Below are 23,106 nucleotides of genomic sequence, written 5' to 3'. Positions count from 1 at the left end.
TTGCCCACTTCTGCCTTGGCCTCTGGGAGGTTCACCGGTCCAGAGGCACTGAGTTGGGGTCACTGGTTGTTCACCCAAGAGGGTCTATTAGAACCTCACTTGATTTGGCTGCATGGGTTTCCCAAGGGCGAGCTCTGACAAGGAAGGGGGACCAAAGCATTTGCTCAAGAACCCATCCCAGGGTGGCAATGGCTCCTTGAGGATACCAGGGTGTGGCAGTCAGTGGCCGAAACTGGGGGTGCATCGACCAGAAAATGTGGTACCACACCATGCCCTGCTTCCGACCCTTAGGGCAAGGGGCCCAGAAAGGCTGAGCTAACTGGTTGCTCACCAGTGGTCTCAGCCACCATCCACCCCCACGACTCCAAACTCTCACCCCAGGGCTCCATATGCCCAACAGGGATGCTCCCTGAGCTGAGGACCCCACAGTGAACTTTCTCAGGCATCAGAGGGGTTAAGAAACAAGTGTGTTATCACACTTCAGTTCCAATTTCCTGAGGGTCTTCTAGCATCCATATGGTGGAGGGGGAAGGCAGAACCCAGTCCCAGGCCTGGTTCTGGTCCTGGGATCAACAGTGTGGCTCTGGGTACAACCTTTCCCGCCCCACGCCTCGGTTCCTCCACCTGCAAAAGGAAAGAGACCTTCCAACCCTAAACTCTCATGCATCCAAGTGACATCAGCCTGCCCTCCGGTTTTCAAAGCCTAGGACAGCATTCCTCTATATTGGTGTTTTGCGAGATGTTTATAGGGGGTAAGGAACCAACAGGTTTTGTTCTAATAGATTTATTTTTATATTCGCCTTCTTTCTATAGACTAGACACTGTTCTAAACAATTAACATGATTTTTTAAAAAAAGTTTACATTCATTATCTGTTTATCTGTTTATGGCAAAAAGATAATAGTTTCCTATTAGGATAGATATAAAAAAGTTTAAAGGAAGTTTAAAGAAAAATATTAAATACCGTGTTTCCCCCAAAATAAGACCTAGCCAGACAATCAGCTCTAATGCGTCTTTTGGAGCAAAAATTAATATAAGACCCGGTATTGTATTACATTATATTAAATTATATATATTGTATTGTATTACATTAAATTATATATATTGTATTGTATTATATTATAAGACCCGGTCTCATGTTATAGTAAAATAAGACCGGGTCTTATATTAATTTTTGCTCCAGAAACCGCATTAGAATTGATTGTCCAGCTAGGTCTTTCGGGTAAACACGGTAGTAGATCATAGTACAGGAGGACTCCGAAGACGCCTACAAACGATTAGTCTGAGAAACTGTGACTTAATAGCGGGGGGCGGCCCACAGCGCCATCTAGTGCTGACATTTGGTAAATTGCCAACTCTCAAGAAGAGGCAGGGACAGGCCAAGGGAGCCTGGGGCCAAAAGACCTGCAGCCAATGAGAGGTAGAGAGACGGTTCCATCTGTAAAATGGGAACGTGAAGCCCTTTCTCACGAATCCCTCAAGAGGGGTTAGTGGTGATGCACGCAGGAAACCTAGCCTTCTGTACAGGACGCTCCACAATTAGCAGCTTTTCCTCACCATGGAAACAGGGTCTGACCTTTGCACCACACAGATGAAACCTTTAAGATGCAGCAGTCACTCTCTCCTCTGTGCCCTCTGGCACTTTATATAAAGCCCATACTTCTTTTAGACTTAGTTTACTGGACCCTCTCTCTGTTGGTCGGCAACTTGCCTGGCGAGACCAGATCTCATTCACTTGGGTGAGCGAGGGGCAGCACAATTCTAGACATAGTGGCCAATCGCCTTTTTACTGTTAAAACTGTAGATTTTTAAAATCACAAGTGAGGGTCAAGGCTCACGTTTGTTTCTCTAGACCTCTTCTGCCCCAGCCCCAGCGACCTGTCCACATCTCCCTGGTCCTGATGGTGGGAATTGCCTCCCTTCACACTGAGCCCTCCCCCCTTGCCCTCCCCCCGGGGAACTCCTGCACGCCAGGGCCAGGCCTTGGCCCCACTCTGAGGCTCCCTCAGCACCCAGCACAGTGCACAGCGTGCCAGGTGCACAGGGAGGGCTCTGAAAGGCCCGCTGGGCTGAGCAGGCCTGCTGGGAACAAATCTCCAGAGACTGCATTAGACATCAGAGGTGCATTAGATGTCGCTTAGGGCGGTAGGGAAAGGCGACAGGGGATGATACTAAGGGGTATGAAGTTTCTTTTTTTATTGTGGTAAACTATAAAAAACATAAAATTTAGCATTTGAACCATTTTCAAGTGTACAATTCAGTAGCATTAAGTACTTTCACATTGTGCAACGTGGGCTCCTTCTTTGAGGTGATGAAAATGCTCTTCAATTGACTACGATGAGGGCTGCAGGACTGACTACACTGAGAGCAGTGAATCGTCCACTTTAAGTGTGTGAATTTATACTACAGAACACACTATAGGAATACAGCTCAATAAAGCCATTATTGAAAAAAGACAAATGCACACACACAGAGTGGACTGCATTTCACTGCCTATATTATGTGGTTTTGGTGTGTGTGTGTGTGTTTTTATGATGAGCATCTACGAGTTTTCTGTCAGAAGAGAAACTATAACGATTCTCTAAATTTTTCTCTAATTTTCTAAATTCACTGTAAACTTTTCTCTAAAGCTGACTGGTTTCCAGTGTCCTCTCAGCTCACGCTGTTTTAGAATCTACTCACAGCCCTGCCGGGCACAGATGATAAACCTCCTTGCCATTCACTGCTGAGGAGACCACGTCACCCTTTACCCACTCAAGCCAGCTGCAGAAAGAGCCTTGGGAATAGGTCCAGAGCAGGTCCAGCACCTGCTCTGCCTTTTTGGCAGGGACCCAGCCAGCTGGGGCCTCCCAACAAAGATGACAGTTCCAGCGGGTCACCTTTGAAAAGTGCGAGCAGAGACCCCTCCACTGGGTACAGTCTCCAGGGTCCCTCAGCAAAAGCCAGACCCTGTCTAACCATTTTTTCTTTCAAAGGGTGAAGACAGAGAATGGGTTATCAGCCAGCTGCACCTGGAGCATCCGTGGTGACAAGTGACAACAATGGGACTCTTCCTCTGCCTAGAGAAAAGGAAACCTTTCACCTTATGGTGACTCATCATCGAGGCCGCGTAGGGACAGGATAGAGATGCCAGGTGTATACCTGCCGGAATGCCTTCTAGCATTTACAACCCCAACGTCAAAATGAAATAGCCACAAATAACTGAAAGCCAGTAGATTAAAAAAAAAAAAAGAAATTCAATTTTATCACTCCATAACACAAATGCACAGCCAAAGGCAGGGACTGTGGGGGTGTCTTTTGTTCTCCACAGTTACCTCCTGTCCTAGGCCTGGTGCTTAGCACGTTGCCGGCTCTCAAAGGTTTATTTCATTATTCATTTGTAAAATGTTTTATTTTGAAATACTTATGGGTTCACAGGAGGTTGCAGAGAATGTACAGGGAGGTGCAGTGCACCCTTCACCCAGTTCCCCCCACTGGTGTTAGCGTCGTGTGGAACTGGAGTACAATATCAAAATCAGGAAATCAACCTTCGGATAATTCACAAAGCTCATCCAGACTTCACCAGTTTTACACGAGCTCATGCCTGTGTGTGAGCTTGTACAGTACTGTGAATTTGACCCCATGTGCAATTGCCTATAGTCACCACCACAATTGAGGCATTTCACTGTACCATCACAGCAAGGCCCCGTGCTCCCTACCATCACGGTGAGGCCCCCATGCTCCCCACCATCACAGTGAGGCCCCGTGCTCCCCACCATCACAGTGAGGCTCCGTGCTCCCCACCATCACAGCGAGGCCCCTGTGCTCCCCACCATCACCGCAAGGTCCTGTGCTCCCCACCATCACGGTGAGGCTCCGTGCTCCCCACCATCACAGTGAGGCCCACGTGCTCCCCACCATCACAGTAAGGCCCTGTGCTCCCCACCATCACAGTAAGGCCCTGTGCTCCCCACCATCACAGTGAGGCCCCGTGCTCCCCACCATCATGGCGAGGCCCCCGTGCTCCCCATCATCGCAGCGAGGCCCCCGTGCTCCCCACCATCACAGTGAGGCCCTGTGCTCCGCACCATCACAGTAAGGCCCTGTGCTCCCCACCATCACAGTGAGGCCCTGTGCTCCCCACCATCACAGTGAGGCCCCGTGCTCCCCACCATCACAGTAAGGCTCCGTGCTCCCCACCATCACAGCGAGGCCCCTGTGCTCCCCACCATCACCGCAAGGTCCTGTGCTCCCCACCATCACGGTGAGGCTCCGTGCTCCCCACCATCACAGTGAGGCCCCTGTGCTCCCCACCATCACCGCAAGGTCCTGTGCTCCCCACCATCACGGTGAGGCTCCGTGCTCCCCACCATCACAGTGAGGCCCACGTGCTCCCCACCATCACAGTGAGGCCCACGTGCTCCCCACCATCACAGTGAGGCCCACGTGCTCCCCACCATCACAGTGAGGCCCACGTGCTCCCCACCATCACAGTGAGGCCCACGTGCTCCCCACCATCACCGCAAGGTCCCGTGCTCCTCACTGTCACCATACAGCTTCCGTGCTCCCCCTTTATGGCCACAGCCACCCTGCCCCTCCCCCTAACCCTTGGCAACCACTAATCGGATCTCCAGCTCTGATTATGTTATTTCACGAATATCTCATACATGGAATCACACAGTATACATCCTTTGAGACTGGCTTTTTCCACTCAGCATAATTTCGAGGGCCATCAGGTTGTTAAGTGAATCAATTTCCCGTTGCTTTTGAGTGCTGAGTCGTGATCTGTATGGTCCAGATGTAGCACCGTTCACTTGACTGTTCACCCACTGAAGGACATCTGGGAGTTTCCAGTTTTCAGTCATGATGCACAGAGCTTCTGTGAACATTTGTGCACATATTTCTGTGTGAAAACATATTTTGCTTTCTCTGAGGTATATGCCCCAAAGTGCCATTGCTGGGCCACATCGTACGTCCACCATTAGCATTCAGAGGAACTGCCAAACGACTTTCCAGCAATGTAGGGGTGGTCCAGTTTCCCATGCTCGCCAATTTTGTGTTGTCACGATTTTTTATTTTAGCCATTCCAGTAGGTGTAGAGAGTGATATATCATTGTGGTGTTAATTTGCATTTCTCTAATTTGGATTTTGAAAAGATGTTGAACATCTTTTCATATGGTTATTTGCTATCTGTGTATCCTCTTTGCTGAAATGTCTATTCATGTCTTTTGCCCATTTTCTAATTGGATGTTGTTTTTTTTAATGTTGAGGTTTTTAAAAAAAAAATCACTTGATTTTTAAGATTCACATACCATACAACTGACCAGTTGAGTCTTAATATATTCAATTCAATGGTCTTAATATATTTAGAGTTGTGTAACCATCACTACAATCAATTTTGGAACATTTGCATCATCCCAAAAAGCAACCCTGGATCCATAAGCAGCCACTTTCCATTCTTCCCTCCTCCTAGCTTCTGGCAACCACTAATGTACTTTCTATCCCTATGGATTTGCCTGTTCTGGACATTTCATATGAATGGAATCATACATACAATTTGTGTCTGGCTTCTTTCACTCAGCATGTTTTCAATATGCATCGTAGCACAAGGCAGTACTCCATTCCTCTTTACAGCTGTATAATATTCTATTGCACGGACAGACCACTTTTTGTTTATCCATTCATCATGGATGAATATTTGCAACGTAGTTTCCAGCATTACAATTACGCTGATGAACTTCTGTGTACAAGTTTTTCGGTGGATGTATATTCTCATTTCTCTTGGGCATATACCTAGAAGTGGAATAGCTCAGTCATCTGGTAACTCTACATGTTTAAGAAACTGCCTAAGTGTTTTTCAAAGCAACTGCTCCATTTTACATTCCCATTAGCAATGTCTGAGGGTTCTGATTTCGCCACACCTTTGTCAACACTTGCTATTGTCTTTCGTATTACAGCCGGCCCAGTGGGTGTGAGGTGGTATCTCACTGTGGTTTTGATCTGCATTTCCCTAATGATTAGTGATGTTGAGCATCTTTTCTTGTGTTTATTGGCCATTTATGTATATGCTTTGGAAAAAAACGACCCTTCAGTTCCTTTGCCCATTTTTAATTGGGTTACTTGTCTTCAAAGTGGAGTTTTGAGAGTTTTTATTCTAGATACAAAGCCTTTGTCAGATTTATGATTTGAAAATATTTTCTCCCAGTCTGTACTTTGCCTTCTCTTATAGGGTCTTTCAAGCATTTATTTTAAGGATGAAAAAATGAATGCTGTCCAAGTTTGTCTGCAAAATAGTAAACACTCAACTGGTGTTGCATAAATAAATGATTCAGTAGGGTTATTTCCAACCTGCTATAATTAATGGTCAACTCCTATTTGTATTTGGCAGTATCTATGGTTACAGTTAATGTATGATGGGCCTTTAACCAGTTATTACTCTAATCTAGGCCAACCTCCTCTGCAATCTTATTAACACTATTAACTCCCTTAATAGATAAGACACTTTCTTCATGGGTGGTGCGAAGGTCAACTTCAAACACCCCTGGTTTTAATGACCACAAACTCCCAGTGACGGAGGGCAGTGAATCTAGCACATGAAAACCTTTCTACGTCATGTTCACTCTGAGCAGAGAATGGCTATTGACACGTGCCTTCATTAGGGTCTGACTGTCTTTGCAAACAAATGAAGGATGAGCTTTTGCTCACCTACCGTGTTTCCCCGAAAATAAGACCTAGCCGGACCATCAGCTCTAATGCGTGTTTTGAAGCAAAAATTAATATAAGACCTGGTATAACATAATGTAATATAACATAACATAACATAACATAACATAACATAACATAACATAACATAACATAACATGATATAATACTGGGTCTTACATTACTTTTTGCTCCAAAAGACACATTAGAGCTGATGGTCTGGCTAGGTCTTATTTTCAGGGAAACACGGGAAGCCTGACCCCGAGCTTCGATGAGAAAACCATGAAAACATGGAATGAATGAGGATACACCTGGCCAAGTGCTATTAAGATTGTGAAGTGAACGCTTATTCGAGAAACCAAACCCAGGATTTCCTGTTAGCAGATGGCCTTGGTAAGACAAGGGATCACTGTTCATGGATGACGACAGGAGTCGTTAATAAATTTCCAGTTACGATGCTCCTTTGAAGGGTTGGGTCAGAGTTACTCTTTAGCTAGGACATTTTCATTGTGTAACCATTCATCAACAAATATTTATCATTCTCATAGTCTGTAGAAATAAAGAGGAAATGGATATAGAAATTGAGAAGAAGCCTCACAGTTTGCAGGGTGACAGGGTGTGGGGACAGAGCCCCAAAGAGCAGTTTCCAGGCTCTCGGCCTCATGTGGAGGGGTGCTGGCTCGGGTGGTAGATGGCCGTCAGCTGTGGCTGGTTGGCCGTCAGCTATAACCATTGAGCCATTGGCCACTAATATAACTGCTGCGGCTACGGAGGAGAGTGGAGGAGATTCGTCGGTCGGTTGGCAGAAAAGCAGACAGCAGGTCGCACGTCCTGTGAACCCAGCCTCCGGTGAGACCATAGTGGTATGACGTCCCTACCTATGGCTCCGTGGGTGTTCCTTTTGGGCCTGGCCACATCCTGCGTTCTTACGTGGGGAGCAGGAGCAGAGACCCCGCAGGCTGCCCAGCATGACGCCTGTGTTCTTGTGCAGGGAGCGGGAGCAGAGACCCTGCATGACTCCCTGCATGACAAATGGCATAGTCGGCAGAATCCCCTGCATGACACAGGGAATTTGACAATGGTCTGGCCACCGGTCTATCTGCAACTCCTTCCTGAGGGCTAGAGATGCAAACAACCAGCTCACTCTCTTTTGATGACTGAAAATTTGCTTGGGTGAGGATGGAGAAGCATTAATTCATTTTATCTAAGAAAAAACCTTGCACGTAGCAAAGCCTCCATATGTGTGTTTATGGAATGAACGCTGGGTGGACAACTGCCCCGGGAGAAAAAGTGTCCCCAGAAGGATGCGGGAAGGGACCACGTGTTGGCAGGAGGGGCAAAGTCTCAGACCTCTCAGAGGACTCACTCTTGGAGAGCTAAGGCCATCACACCTGGCTGGGGGGAATTTGGATGGTTCCAGGAAGTGGCCCTATGCCAAAGCCTTATGACACTGCTGAGCCAACATTCCCTGAAACCTATCACCCAGAATGGGTTGGAAGACCGAGTTGAATGGATTCTGATCCCCTGTCCTAAAAGGGGCACTAGATAACTAAGCTGGGCTCTGCTATTGAAGGCCAGGGGTGCAGACCCCGAGGATAAAAAGCCAATGTGACAGGGGACTGGGGAGCGGTTCACAGCTGGGGAGCAGGAGGGAGGGGCTCCTGCAGGCCCACTCTTCCATGCGCCCTCCCAGGCCCCTCAGCTCCTGTCCAACTAGGAAAGTCACAGTTGCCTTTTGGCTGGCGGGACCCACTGCTATGTGGCAACACCACAGTTGCCATGGGAACGCTCACTTGGACAGTTTGCGCTGAAGTGAAAAAAGGATTATTTCCTACTTTTATCAGGCCTAGCCAAAGGCCCAACTTTTCGCAGCAGATGAAAACTATTTCCCCCATTCCCAGGACTAAAAGTGGGGAGGGTAGCAATTTCACCGGAGTCCCAAGGACTCTCTGGTTCCGGGCTCAGCTCTGGCACTGACCTGCTTCGTGGTGAGGCTGCAGTGCAGCTGTGGAATGGGAGAACCGCCCTCTCCCTGCCTGAAGGAAGGGCACTGCTGCCCGGGGCTTCTGGAATCGCTGGTTCCAGCAGATGGCAGAAGCTGTCAGAAGCACCACTGATCCTGTGCTGGGCAGCTGGTCTCCTGTGTCCTCTGGGCAGACTTGTTACCCAACCCACAAGGCCCAGAGCACGAAGTGGGGAAAGCTCTTGTTCCTGCTCCAGGGAAAGCCCAACCTGGACAGGACCAACCAGGGATAGGCTCCTGGTTTCACCCACCACATGCCCTGAGACCAAACCCTTGGACTGCAAGACCTGCTTTCTCTACCTGCCCAGTGGGGATAGGAGTAATGGAGCCCTCCCAGGCCCTCCACTTGTGCAGAGGCCAGAGTGGTAACCCCAGAGAGGCTCTACGTGAAAAGATAACTCAGGGGTCTGGAGGGTCTGGGGCAGGGGTGGGAAGTAAAGGGAAGGGGGGCAATTAGGGCTCAGGGAGCCAGGAGAGAATGCCGGTTTGGAAATGTGCTGGAAACAGTTCCCTTTCTGTCTCCCTGGCTATTACCGATGGTCCAAGGCTGGCACCTTGGCCTCTGGTTCACTGGCTGGAGGTGGAGTCTACTGATTGGCCTGCCTGAGCCTTTCTGTGAAGTCCCACACTCCCTCCAGTCCCGAAGCTTCTCAGTGTAAGATCATCCTGCCTTAGCCCTCAGTTTTCTCCACCAATCATGGGTCCCTGAGGGGGACGGGCAGTAGGAGCTCCTGTGTAGAGTGGGGGCACAGAAAGCCTTTGCCCTGGAGGCTCATGGGAAAGGAACAGGGGAGGACCTGACCACCATGGTCAGGGGTCCAAGCAGGGGGCCACTTCCAAATGCTCCCAGTGCCCTGTTGCAGGGTTTGACAAGGGAATAGAGAAGTGCCTCCTTTTCCAGAAGGCTGCAGCTCTGTACCAACTGCACAATCTGACAAGTGGAACACTAGCTGGATTTCATCCCCGACTCAACTCACCTACGAGGCACTTTTGGGCAGTGCACAAGCTGTGCAACTGTCCATGGCAGCCCTGTGTATGAACCATGGTCATCTTTGCTGCTTGTGGTTGGCCTAAGGGGCAATCGCCTCTTGATTGTGTCTTAAGAATTTTAGGATGAAAAATGCACAGCCATGCCTTTTTACTGAGTTCTATACCACACTCCAAGTCTGATCAGACCAGAGACCCAACCATGCTCAGATGTACCTCCCAGTAAATGGGGAACCCCTGAAAGCCAGAACAAAGGCACTCAGCGACAGCTCTGGCCCAACCTCCCCCATTGCACAGATGGGGAAAATGAGGGTGCATCATCACCCTGTGAGAGAGGATTAGCCTGGGGCTTTCCAGAATTAGATTCTGATACTCACTGGAATCTAGATTCTCATTCTGATTGCTATTTTCTGCCCCCTTCTCCCAACTTCCCAGCATGGGCTCGAGCTTCTTGATTAATAATGGTGGTGTGGGGTGTAGGGAGGGCGTCCCAGTGCCTCACACTGGAAAGCACTCATAGTGTCCCTGCTTCACTTGTTAGCCAGCAGAGGTGCCTTCCCACCAGCCACACATCTCCCCGTCCCTGGGCAGACCCCATTTACCCTCGAAGAAGCCTTCCTGGGCAGAACTACTGGCCCCTCCCTCGGACCCTGGCACAGGGCACACCCCACTTCACAGCTGATTATACTACATCCCGATGTGTTCGATGTGTTTGCAGGCCTGACTCTGGCCCAGAATGGAGCTTCCGGGAGCAGGGGCCAGGCCTTCCCTCTTTTTACCATCCCAGACCCAGGACCTTGCCTGGGTCATCCCATATGCTTAATGGGGTTCGCTGCTGTTGCAAGCATTGTCTCTGAACCCCATGTTGGCAGTCACACCTATAGCAGCTGCTACTGCACTGTTCAAGCTATAATAAACGATTCTTTTTCTTGAACGGCGCGCTTCCATATTTAGCAATGTATAAATGAGGGTTTAAGTCTGGGGAAAGGAATACAGAATGAACTGTCACAATGCAGATGGGACTTTGCTTGGGAACTATTTATAGGTTCAGATGCCAAAACAGAAGGGGAGACATTAGACAGATGTGCGATTGCCAAGTGTCAGGGAAGACGAAATAAAGCCTAAGCAGACAGGGAGGTGTTGGGGAGAGGGAACAGGGGAGGGGTGGAGGAAGAGATGCAGAGCAGAGGCCGCCACCCTTATCCCCATCCCTGTGGGGGGACTGAATGACCCACAGGTAGCAAACTGCGAGTCTGGGAGAGCAATGCGCCTGTCCTCTGCTCACACTGCAGGGGTGAGGAGGTGTCTTTGACTGTTCCCATCATGAAGAAACACTTTGTTCTCTTGGGGAGCAGAAACAGGAAAGGGAGGTGGCCCACGGCACCACCAGATAGTGAGAACAGCCCCACGTGCCACAGAAGGACCCATCAGAAAATAAGCCAGAAAACAATCCACCTTCAACTTCAGGACCTTACCAAGTTTGTCCCACCCCAGAGTTTGAGAACTGTTATCTGAGGTCTAGAAGAAAGTGATCGCCACTTATGAGCTGTAAGAACCAGAGAGGTTAAGTGGCTTCCCAAAGGTCACAGAGCTGGGGAGTAATGAGGCCAGGGGGTGACCTTAAGCGAGCCTGGCTCTGTAGTCTGTGTTGTTGGTCCCCTAGACCTTGCTGCCCAGTAGAAATATCATGAGAGCCACATGTGCAATTTGAAATGTTCTCATAGTCACATTAGAAATAGTAAACAGAAACGGGTGAAATCAATCTTAATATATTCCATTTAACTGACTATATCCAAAACATTATCATTTCAACAAACCATGAACATAAAAAAAATTACTAGTGAGACACTTTACATTCTTTTTTTTTCATACTAAGTGTTTAAAATCTGGTGTGTATTTGACACTGACAGCACATCTCAATTCAGACTTGCCACATCTCAGGTGTTCAACAGCCGTCGGTGGCTTGTGACTGTCACACTGGACGGCAGAGCCCTAAGAAGTGTTCTCAAGAACAAATTTGGCCCCCACGGTACATCTGGCCGTGTGTGGAGACATTTTAGGTTGTCACATCTGGGGTGGGGGGCATGGCAGGTGGTACTACTGACATATAGTTAGCAGAGGCCAGGGAGGCTAAGAAATATCCTACAATACACAGGACTGCTCCAATAACAAAGAATGATCCTGCTCAAAATGTCAAGAGTGCCAAATTTCAGAAAGCCTGCAGGGCTCAGCTGGGAGATTCTTCTGCTGGTCATGGCACTGACTAGGTCACTTGGCAGCATTCAGCTGGGGATTGTTCTGGTCCAGAGGGTCCAGAAGCCCTCACCCATGCCTGGTGCCTTTGCAGAAAAAGCTGGAAGGCTAGACTCAGCTGGGCCCCCTTGGGCCTCTCCAGGTGGTCTCAGAGTCATTGGACTTCTTGCAGGCCTCCCAGAGTCCAAGCAGAAGCTGCCAGTTCTCTTTAAAAGGTACCCATGGACTTGGCATAGTGTCACTTCTGCCTTATTCTATTGGCCGAAACAGTCCCAGGATAGCCCAGATTCAAGGGGAGGGACCACAGCCTGCACCTCCTGACGCATGGGAAGAATGTCAAAGAAGGTACAGCCATCTTTAATCTGCCACATGACAGCGTTTATATTCTAGGGCTGATGTGCAGATTAAGGGAGCTTGTTCATATAAAGTGCTGACTGAATGATTGCGATTAATAACCTACTTCCTTAGAGTCTCACTGTACCCAGCTAAGGCCTGGGCACCACAACGTCTCAATAAATATTTTATTGAGGAAGGGGAACAGGACTTTATTGGGGAACAGTGTGTTTTTCCCAGGACCCATCAGCTCCAAGTCAAGTTGTTGTCTTTTCAATCTTAGTTGTGGAGGGCGCAGCTCAGCTCCAAGGCCCGTTGCCATTGTTCAATCTTAGTTGCAGGGGGCGCAGCCTACCACCCCTTGAGGGAATCGAACCGGCAACCTTGTGGTTGAGAGCCCGTGCTCCAACCAACTGAGTCACCTGTCCGCCCATACTGTCCCCATTTTATAGATGAGGAAACAGCAGTGGTGTGCTGGTACATGTTTAACAATGGGATCCCCAATTTTATAGCATTCGTCAATTTCCATATGTAAATACTCCCACCATGCTGATGGGGGGAGACATGGGGACAATGAACTCTCCCACTGGGACGAGCCGGCTCCAACATGCCACCAAAATCGTGGTTCAGAGACAAATCCACTGTCACAGGGCCATGAATAGGCAGAACCATTGAGTCCTGGGACTCAGGGGACCCCACTGACTCGAGGGACCCCTCCTCACCATGGCTGTCCTCGTTGAAGCCATCTAGTCCCTTTCTGTCCAGCTCTGGTTGTTTGCAACGAACATAAAGCACTTGGGTACAATCTTAGCTGAGGCCTTACATTCTGAGGCTAATTCCAAAGTTCTTCTGTGTACTCCACTGTCTGCCCTACCTGCCTCTCTGGGGTCTCCCACCTCCCCACTGGGAGAGTCACCTCTGTGAGGACCATGGGAGACAAGCCAAGGAACCACCTGGCCCGGGGAAGATGCTTTGAAAGGGGAATTGACAACCTGAGTTCAACCCAGTTCCATCCTTGGGCACATTTTCCTCAGTTGCAAAATGGGGGCCCTAACACCTGCTTCCTAGGGCTGTGGTGAGGAGAAGAGGAATGGCTCTCTATGAAAGCTCATTCCCCTGGTACACAAGGAGTTTCCATTAACTGGGGGCTGAAGGCAAGATGAGATTTCATGGGTAGGACCTAGTTATTGGTGAACTGGGGCTCCCCTGGCAGCGGCCCAGGGCAGCCTTGCACTGGGAACAATGACTACATTAAAGGAACATCCCAGCCAAGGAAGTTTTGCTGGGGCAAGTTTTCTAAAAGTTTCCACTGTGAGAACCAAGGCCAAGACAGCAATAAGCACACCAGAGCACAGGTAACAGGACCAGGACTGCTGATAAAAGCAGCACAGACTATTCATTGATTCTCGACAGGTGAGGGGAGATGGACACACAGAACCACAAAGACACCAGTCCATTTCTATGGAACTTTCCAGAATGTCTCATCTCTGACTTCTTCCTTAAGTAGTTTGAGCAGAAAGGAGAAGTTGATGGGACAGGCATCACAATGTGACTTCCCAGGAGAGCAGCTGGGCTGCCTGGACACAGAGCAACCTGTATTTTCCTCGGTTATGACGCAGCTTTACAATCCAGGTGCTTGCTTGGGACAACTGGGGTCAGGCAAACGAAAGATAGCGCCTGTTCTCTGTGTGGGCCTTTATCCTCCCAAGGCATTTTTGTATCCATTTCTTGCCGGGTGAGATCAGGGGCCCTTTCTCCCAGGAGGCCCAGAGACATTGAGTGACTTGCTTAAGGTCACACAGCAAGTTACAGAGGGGGAGCCAGATCCGAACCCAATTCACTGGTACTCATCCTTGGCTTTGCACATGCTCACACTGGCTCTAATGCTGCAGCTGCTCTTTTCCAAGTGGGGAAGCGCCTGGAAACTCCCAGAGCAAAATAAATCTGGGAGGTGCTCCAGAGGTGCTCAGAGGTAACAATCGGCTTTCCTTTTGGGGAAAAACCCGCAAAGCTGAGTCCCCTAGAAACATCTCCTTACAAGTCCTGAATGTGGGGTAATCCAGAGCAGGCCGAGCCTCCACACAGGGACGCGTGGGAGCCGCAAAGCACCTGCAAAAGCACTTTGCCTTGTTTCTTTCAGTTTTGCTTTACTCCACTCAGCTACCCAAGTGAGCCTTTTAAAATAGAACCTGGTCTTATCACGACGCAGGGCTCAATAGATGCTGGCTACATTCCTATCTGAACGAATGCATGCATGCATGCTCGCGGCAGTATGCGATTCTCGTGCATTTCTGCCAGGTTTTAGGTATGTTCACATGTGTTTTCTTGTCTGTTCCTCACAGCAATTTCCTTGGAGGCATCATTAACCCCATTTGTGGTGCATGAGAGTGAGGCCCAGGAGTCGAACAACTTGCTTTAATTTAGTTCACAGAGCCAGTTAAGCAGCAGAACTGAATATAGATCCAGGTTTTCTAACTCTAAGACGCAGGCCAAGGGGGAAGGCGGGCAGACAGGGAAGGGGGAGAGGCCATTACCTTTTTATGAGCAGCTATTGTACGTGTAGTTCCAGTTAATAACTATGATTATGAGCCCATTTCACAGTTGAGAAAACCAAGGCCTAGTGAGGTAAAGGACTGAGCACCATCACCAGGACCTCTCAGCTGATGAACATACAGGGGTGAGATTTGGACTGGGCTCCTTGGGTTCCAATGCCCACCCTCTCAGTCCTTCCGGGCCAGGCTGTCTCTGCTCAAGTGCGAGGGGTTATTAACCAGCCAATCAGTGGCACAGTGTTTGCTGAACACTTGCTACCTGCCCTGCCCTCTGCTAGGCTACGGGGACCACAGATGTTACATCAGACACACACTCTACCCTTGGAAGCTTCCAGCCAGATCAGAAAGGAGACGTGAAAATATGAAACAGACGATAAAGGATGAGACCTGACAGGCTGAGGAGACACGGAGGCACAGGCACAGAAGAGGGGTGAACATGGTGGGTGCAAAGGTGAGGAGAGGAAGGGAGCAGGGCAGCTCCAGATGGGGGTGTAGGGATTATTATTCGTCCAGAGGTGTCCTCCACACTGCAACAACCTGGGGGAAGTTGCCCCAACAGGCAAGAGCAGGCAAGAGATGCATCATGATACTTCACTGTCTACCCAAGCAGCCTGTCGGGAAGTCAGAGGGCCAGGTGGGCGGTGGGCACAGGGAGGAATCAGGATGAGCCTTAAATAGACCAGGTCCCCCCTCCTCTGCTATTTCAGCACAGCCAGGAAGAACTAACTCCCACTATTTTCTGACTGATGCCTGACATTCCAGCACTGTAACCTGAGTACTGTAACTTCCATTCCCATTGCAATGCACACCCTCGTGGTTCCGAGCAGCACTGTAGGGTGGTGTTAGTCTTTCACACGTGAGTGTAAGTCTGTTTATTGGCTAGACAATTTCCAGAGAGCAGGTTTTCATGGAGGGCCGCAGAGGAGGCAGAAACATCTCAAAAGGAAGGTGGGAGTCCCACATGCAAACGATGGGCTAAGATAATCCACACTCAGTGCTCTCCTGTGACGGGGTGCCCGGGAGGTACTGAGGCCTGGACCCTGACACCTCTGTAGTCACCTCCAAAAGGGGAGTAGCTGCGTGAGGCCCCTGGTTCTCCGAAACAGCTGAGTTGGATTCTTTTCCCTTAGACGTATTTTCTGAGGTTGCAAAGTCCTTGAAGGTGGCAGTCACTAAGCACAGGCGGAGGCCACCTACTCAGCCTGGTGCTGGCTGACACCCCCCACCTCCACAAACCCATTTTCCTTATCTTCCCCTTTCCTTACCTTGGTGTTCTGGATCTTTCTCCCATCTCTGTCAAAACCTCGTCCTGTGGCCTAGTTCCTCAGGGCAAAACAAACTCCTGGCGGTTGTTGTGTTCTGGATTCCCAGACAAGCAATGCTGTGCCCTGTCTTCTCACTGGGCCTCGCCCTCTAACAGGGCTTCCCACGCCCATGGCCAGGCCCCGCCCCTCTTCTTGGCCTCCTGGCTCGGTTCCCTGGGCAGCCATGGAGTCTTTACCTTTGGCGGGTCTCTCAAACTCTCCCTCCTCTTCCTCTGTCCTGTTCTGGCACAGTTGACTGCCCATCCATCACCCACACAGCCAAGCTCTCTTCTAAAGCACCGATTTCATCGGGCCACTTCCTGCTCACGATCTCTTCAAGCCTTCCGGTGACCTACAAACTGAATCCCTAACACCTTGGCGTTGTTGTCAGGGCCCTTTGTGACCTGGCCAAGTCCCTTCTTCCCAATCTCATCTTTGATTCTACTTCCAATCACCCCAACAAGGCGTCAGCCCACCTTTGCCTGATTCTCTTTCCTGCTTCTCAGCCTAAGGAAAGCTATGGTCTCAGCTAAACAGGCCTTGTGTCCATTTTCTCTTTCTCACAATGATTTCCCATCCTCCAAGGCCCAAGGAAGCCTGGGTTGATCTCCCAGTCAAAAGTAATCAGTGTTCATGCCCCAAGGGCACACTTAGGAGTATATTCTAGCACTTATGACAGTCTGGCTTGCATTTTCGCCAAATGTGTGTGTGTCTGTCTCCCCCACTGATCCAATGTCAGGCGCCATGTCTTACAGAGCCCATCATATGTGTCTTCTTTCAGAAGCCATTCAGCACCGATAGGCAGACCTTGGAGATATTATTGGGTCAGTTCCAGACCACCGCAATAAAGCAAAATTGCAATAATGCGAGTCACACAATTTTTTTGGTTTCCCAGTGCATGTAAAAGTTATGTTTGCACTACGCTGTAGTCTATTGAGTGTGCAATAGTATTATGTCTAACAAAGCAATGCATATACTTTAATTAAAAAATTATTAAAAAATACTTTATTGCTAAAATATGCTGTCATCAGAACCTATTGGAAAAATGTTGCCAACAGACTTGCTCAATGCAGGGCTGCCACAAACCTTCAATTTGTAAAAAATGCATTATCTGTGAAGTGCGATAAAGCACAATAAAATGAGGTATGCCTTGTTTTTAATTGATTGCAAATACTTTAAAATGTTTAATAACACAGGGAAAGCGCATAATAAAATATTTAAGAACAAAGTAAGGCTAAAAACTATATGGACTACTATGATTTAAACATCCATTAAAAAACAGGAAGAAATTCACCCAAGTTTGATCATAATAAAGTTCTTAGGGTTAAATTATCCAATGTCTATCGATATTCGATGCATTTTTGTTTTCCTGAGCCAACCCCAATGTTGGAGGCTGAAAAGGGAATTGCTGAAAACAGAAAGAAATACACTGTGGTAAGTTTTTATCCAAAACCTCGAAGGGTAATACCCAAGTGAGATAAGAAATCAACTTCTAAGAGGAGTTCTCAGGAGAAAGGCATTGCAGGAAATGATGGTTTTGAGGTGTAAGCTGCATGTTACCCAAACCCCATAGCTAATTATAAAGGCTGGTATTTGTTGAGTGCTGACTACACTCAGGTACTGTGATAGCTTTTCCATTTCATCCAGAAGATGTTACGATGTTAGACGACGCGATGTTAGAGACTGACTCCAATTCTGACATCAGTTTCCATGTGTTTTTTTCCCCACACCAGGAGCAATTCTCTGACACCAGCTGAGGGGGTTCTGCAATTCAACTCAATTCTGACATTATCTACGGAGAGATAGTGTCAGACCTTGCAGGTTAAGGGCTCAGTCCTGCAAGACTGCCCCCCTGACCCCTGCCTCCTCAGAAGCCAATTGCAAGTCCAGGCTGTCACCTGTGCTTGAGACCAAGCCATTGCAGATTGGAAGTTCCAACAACCCCCTTCTTGGATACAATTAATTTGCTAGAGAGGCTCACAGAATGCAGAGAAATCTCCCACTTAACTAGATCACCAGTTTCTTATAAAATGAGCAGCCAGATGGGACAGATGCACAGGGCGAGGGAAGTGGGAAGGGGCACAAGGCCTTCCATGCCTGATCTCTGCACCCGCACGTGTTCACCAACCTGGAAGCTCTCCGAACCCTGTCCTTCTGGGGTTTTATGGAGGCTTCATTACATAAACTTAAACCTTTGGCCATAAGCGATCGACTCAACCTTTAGTCCCTTTCCCCTCCCAGAGGTCAGTGGGGTGAGACTGAAAGTTCCAATCCTCTAATCACGTGGTTGGTGCCCTGGACAATCGGTCCCCATCCTTAGGTGCCATTAACATAGTCAGGCGTGGTTCAAAGGGGCATGTTATGAATATCAAGACACCTTCATCGCTCTTATCTCTTAAGAAATTCCAAGGGTTTGGGGAACTCTGTGCCAGGAACGGAACAAAAACCAAATACGTATTTCTTATTACAAATCACAATATCACAGTTACGATGCTACTGAGTGCTTCCTAACTCATTAATCTACCAGCAGCTGTGTGCACATGAGGAAACTGAAGCAGAGAGACGTAACTTGTCTGATGTCACACGGCGACAGAGACAGAATGAAGACCTAGAACTGTCTGTCTTTGCAAAGCTCACGATCTCAGAAGAGGTTTACACTGACAAGAGTGCCAAACTCACCGTGACACAACACTGCCCCCGATACACTATCAGGAGCCTGCCTTCTCCATACCAATCCTGCCTTTAATAATAATTGCTCTTTACCTTATTCTGGACTGAACACACTTTGGCCTGTACACAGTGTAAACCTCACTCTAGGATAATAGATCAGTTGGTGAAGGGGTCACGTCTAAGCACTGATGCGAATCTCCCGGGTGGCCCTCAGAGGCACGCTGGGGGACTCTGACCCACCCATATGTACACATCTCTACTCCAAGGAGGACTCACCGAGAATACGCCCCTCCTTGGTTTAAAAGGTCCCCGCAGGCCAGCGGTGATCACCATCAGCACCAACCAGCACAACCCTCCCTGAATGTGCCCATGAGGTGGACTCCATTTCCAAGTCCAATGCTATCTAGCAGCTTCAACGACTGGGCCTAAAAGCGCAGGCCTGCTCAGGGCAAGAAGACATCCTATCTGAGCTTGACAGACCAGCCAGGGATCACCCCGGTAGTAGGGACGAGACGGGTGAAGCGGGGCTGCCCTGGAAACTAGGGACAAGCGGCTCAGACTGAGTGCCCAGCAGTCACTTCCTGGTGGGGCCAGACCACGCCATCCACCACTGTCTCCTGGTTCCTGTTCTAGAGACAGGGCCAACCGATTTTCTCTTTTGCAGCAGCCAGCAGAAACTACGCCATCACACAAACATGTCATTGTCTCCATCTTCAAGGGTGCAGATTAATGAAAAAATAGCTAGTGTCCCCTGGCCAAGTGGTTAATTTCAGCCATAAAGGGGCATGGCCGCCGCCCAGAAGGGTGCCTCCACCCATCCTGTGTCCTGCTCTCCCCTGTATCCCGTACTTGAATGTCTCTTCTGCTGGTTCTCTGCCCCTATATGCACTCCCACAAACCTGGCCTCTGAGGGTCCCTGATGAGGCTAAGTGGTGACCCTGACACTGCAAAGCCTTCATATCACCTTAGTGCAGCACCGAGGTGGACTCAGGGTAGGGTAGATGGCAACACTTGCTTAAAATAGTTGCTACTTCTACCTGCTCGTTATATGCCGGCCAGAGGATAATACTTCCCAGCCCACCGGTGTCTGGCCTGGCCATCAGACCTGTTTTGGTCAATGAGATGTGAGGGAATATGACACCTGCCACCTCTGAGTAAACCCTTTGAGAGTCATCATGGAATTCTGCCATCTCTCTCCACCCCAGATTGGCGCTGCGCTTTCAGTCTGGATTGCAGGGGGAAGATGTTTTTATAAAGGGCCTCATGACATGTAACATGAGTGAAAAATACTCTCACGTTACTTTGTGTGCAATACGTTTTGTGCACACATACTCTGTGTGCAAGCCACTATAGTTGAGGGTTTTTTGTTGTTGCGGCATAACTAGCCTGAGCTGACTGGTTCAGGGTTTTGCAAAGAAACTCTGAACAAGGAACTAGAAAACAACCCAAGAGCACAGATGCACAGAGGTGGGCCAAGTGAGTCTTTCTCATTGAACACAAACACAGCAGGGCCGAAGATGAGGCCGGCTGCCCAGTTCTGGGAGATTCCCTTGTTTCCTTCGTTGGCCTCAGCTCTGTGGGGGGAACCCCAACAAAAGGCCCAGTTCCAGGCCCTGGGCCTTTCCCTTGCCCACTTCCTCCTCAGGCCGTCCCCCCGATACAGCCACCGCAGCCACAGGAAGACTCAGGAGGTTTGTGGCTCTCTCTTCCCAGTAGGAACTACAAGGCAGGCTCCGTGTGCTCGGCTGGGATTTACCCAGAGCCCTGGAACCAAGTGTGGGTGTTAGTCCACGCCTCCTTCTGGCCGAATCCTGCAGATTAGTAACAACAAACAAACACTACCCTAACGTTGTATTGTGCTCTGGGTACTGTCCTAAGCACCTTACGATTATTAGTTTTTAATTTACACATCTAATTGGCTTTATTGAGCGATTCATGAATTGGGCAGCAGCCCATCTAACTAGCAGAGAGGTGCTTCCTGTCCTGAGTACTTGAGACACACTAACTCCTTCCAGTACCCTATGAGGGAGGTGTCATTATCACCCCACTATAGGGGCCTGGTGCTCAAGGCCACATGGTAGTAAATGGCAGTGCTGGGGTTCCAGCACAGGCTGTGTGCTTCCTGTAGTTTGTGCTCCATCACTATACTCAGGAGGGAGGAACTGGACAGGAAGACAGAGCGAAAAGGCAGGGACAGCGAATCAACCAACGTGGCCATGTTCCCTGCTGCTTTCCTGCTGTTGTTTGGGTTCGCCCTGGGGGCAGACTTCAGGGATGTGAGGTGTGGGGAAGCAGTGGAATACTGTAAAGACAGAGCGAAATAAAACACCTACAAACTTGGAGACGGCATCTGTGCAGTTACACTGAATGGACATGAACTGTGATTAGAAGAGTTATGTTCCATGAAGGATTTTGGGTTTGGGTTTGGATGTTTTTTTTTTTCAGCAAAGCTGAGCACTAAATTTTTAAAAGTTTAAAAATGGAAAATAAGATTCTATCACATGGCCCTGGGAGGAAGACACAAACAGGGGAAGGGAAATAAACTGCCTCCATCCCCAAGTGACCTGCTTTGTCCTTTGGGCTCCTCATCGGAAATGAGACATGGAACCAGACATGGGGGCCTGGCTCCATTGGTAGGCCTTGTGCGTGCTTTCTGACCAAGTTCCAAAAGGCCGGGAAGCTGGGGGTATAATTGGGTTGGAAAGACCTAGAAGTGATTGTCCTGGAGACTGGGGCAGGGAGGAGGCAAAGAAACATAGGGATGAAGGAGAAAAGCAGAACTTCCAGATACTCTGTCAGTCCAGCCTGATTCTCTTTTCCTCCAAGAAACCTCCCTGATCAGCCAGCCCTTGAACAATGCTCCCTCTTTGCACTTCCAGAGCATGTGTTGACATGTAACATGCTCAGAGCGTCACTACTCCCCGCTTTCAGCTACTTTCCTGAGGTTGGTGCTCAAATTCAAGAGCACAGTTTGTTCTTGGGTTTCTAAAGGGCTGTAGGCAACTGGTATCTGGGCAGGCAAGTCCCTGAAGCCTGGTTACTCCCAGTAAGAGGCATGTCCGTAATCAAATAGGCTGATGGCTGTCTCCTCCCAGGACCCCAAGAACACACCCAGGGTTTTTACGGCCAGAGGCACCTGCTGAGACCGTCTAAGAAAGGGCCCCAGTTCCTGGGAGCAGTAGGGGCCCCAGATAACTTCCCCACTTCTACAGTCAGTAGAGGGAGTTCAATGTTTGGTCTGGGAAAACTATAACACTCCTTTGTCTTTGAGATCCCTACACTTTCTTCCCTGCTGGGTGCTGTAGGACAGGGGTCGTTAAGGTTTGCTATATAAATGAACCAATACTCCACACTCTATCCTCTGATAGGCTCCCAGCAGTTTACCAAGATCCAAGCCCTCTGCTTCTGTCTGGACATGCCTGTGCCATGTTTCCCAGTCTCCCTTGCAGTTGGGCATGGTCATATGACCGAGTGTTAGCCAGTGGAATACAAGTACCCACTTGGGACAAGTACCCACTTCCAGGCCTTGGTAAGACCCACCCACAATCTTCCTCCATGCTCTTTCCCCTTCCAGGCTGCTGGTGTGGAAGTCAACCACAGGACACAGGAAGGCGCCAGCTGAAGGTGGCAAGGCCTCCATCAGCTAGGGTTTGTGAACGAGCCTTCCCCACTGACCAGGAATCTTGCACATGAGTGGGAAACTAGCCTTTTCTGGGTTTAAGCCATTACACTTTTTGTGGTTATTGCAGCAGCTGGCTAATCTTCCCGTTTCCATGTTCTCCACAGCCTGACTCTCCATCTGACAGGCACCCTATATTGTTTACTTGTTTACTGTCTCCTCCCTCCATCAGAATGTTACCTCTGAGATTCGGGGACTCTGTTTTGTTCCCTGCTGGGTCCCCAATGGTAGAATTGGGGTAGAAGAGTGTCTGACACAGAGTAGACACTTAATAACTAACTGTTGAATACACAAATTAGTGACTTATGTTTTACCCACTCTCTGAGAGTTCGGGTCTCTATAGAAAGGCCCCCAGGCATCAAGAGCAGGACCCTACCTCTGCTTTCACTTTCTCCTCCACCTCTTGAGCTAGAAAATCAGCCTTTCATTGAACTAATACACTCATCGTTTGGGATCCAGCCTGTATTCCCTCCTCTTGGACATCTTCCCGGAATCCTTCCCACAATGGTCTACGAGGAATAAAGTGAAGAAATAAAATGCGGTCACTATAGTCAAGCTGCTGCATTACTAAAACCAAGTCGGCTAAGGCATGAGGAAACGATTCTATTCTCGTTCTAACTAGCCT

At 49.0% G+C, this 23,106-nt stretch overlaps 1 protein-coding gene and 1 long non-coding RNA gene across 2 annotated transcripts in view; one reads left to right on the top strand and one right to left on the bottom strand.

Moving 5' to 3' along the window:
• Positions 1 to 23,106, bottom strand: part of RIN3 (Ras and Rab interactor 3) — a 112,060-nt gene that overhangs the window by 44,418 nt on the left and 44,536 nt on the right. The gene's annotated exons all lie outside the window — the stretch shown is intronic.
• Positions 7,221 to 21,151, top strand: LOC148758709 (uncharacterized). The gene is made up of 2 exons (XR_016020932.1): positions 7,221 to 7,529; positions 17,866 to 21,151. It is a non-coding gene; the product is annotated as an uncharacterized LOC148758709 (long non-coding RNA).

The sequence above is a fragment of the Rhinolophus sinicus genome, chromosome 3, assembly GCF_057876585.1.
Source record: "Rhinolophus sinicus isolate RSI-liver-muscle chromosome 3, RSI-T2T, whole genome shotgun sequence".
NCBI classification, from domain to species: Eukaryota; Metazoa; Chordata; class Mammalia; order Chiroptera; family Rhinolophidae; genus Rhinolophus; species Rhinolophus sinicus.
This window is presented reverse-complemented; position numbering and strand designations above follow the sequence as displayed.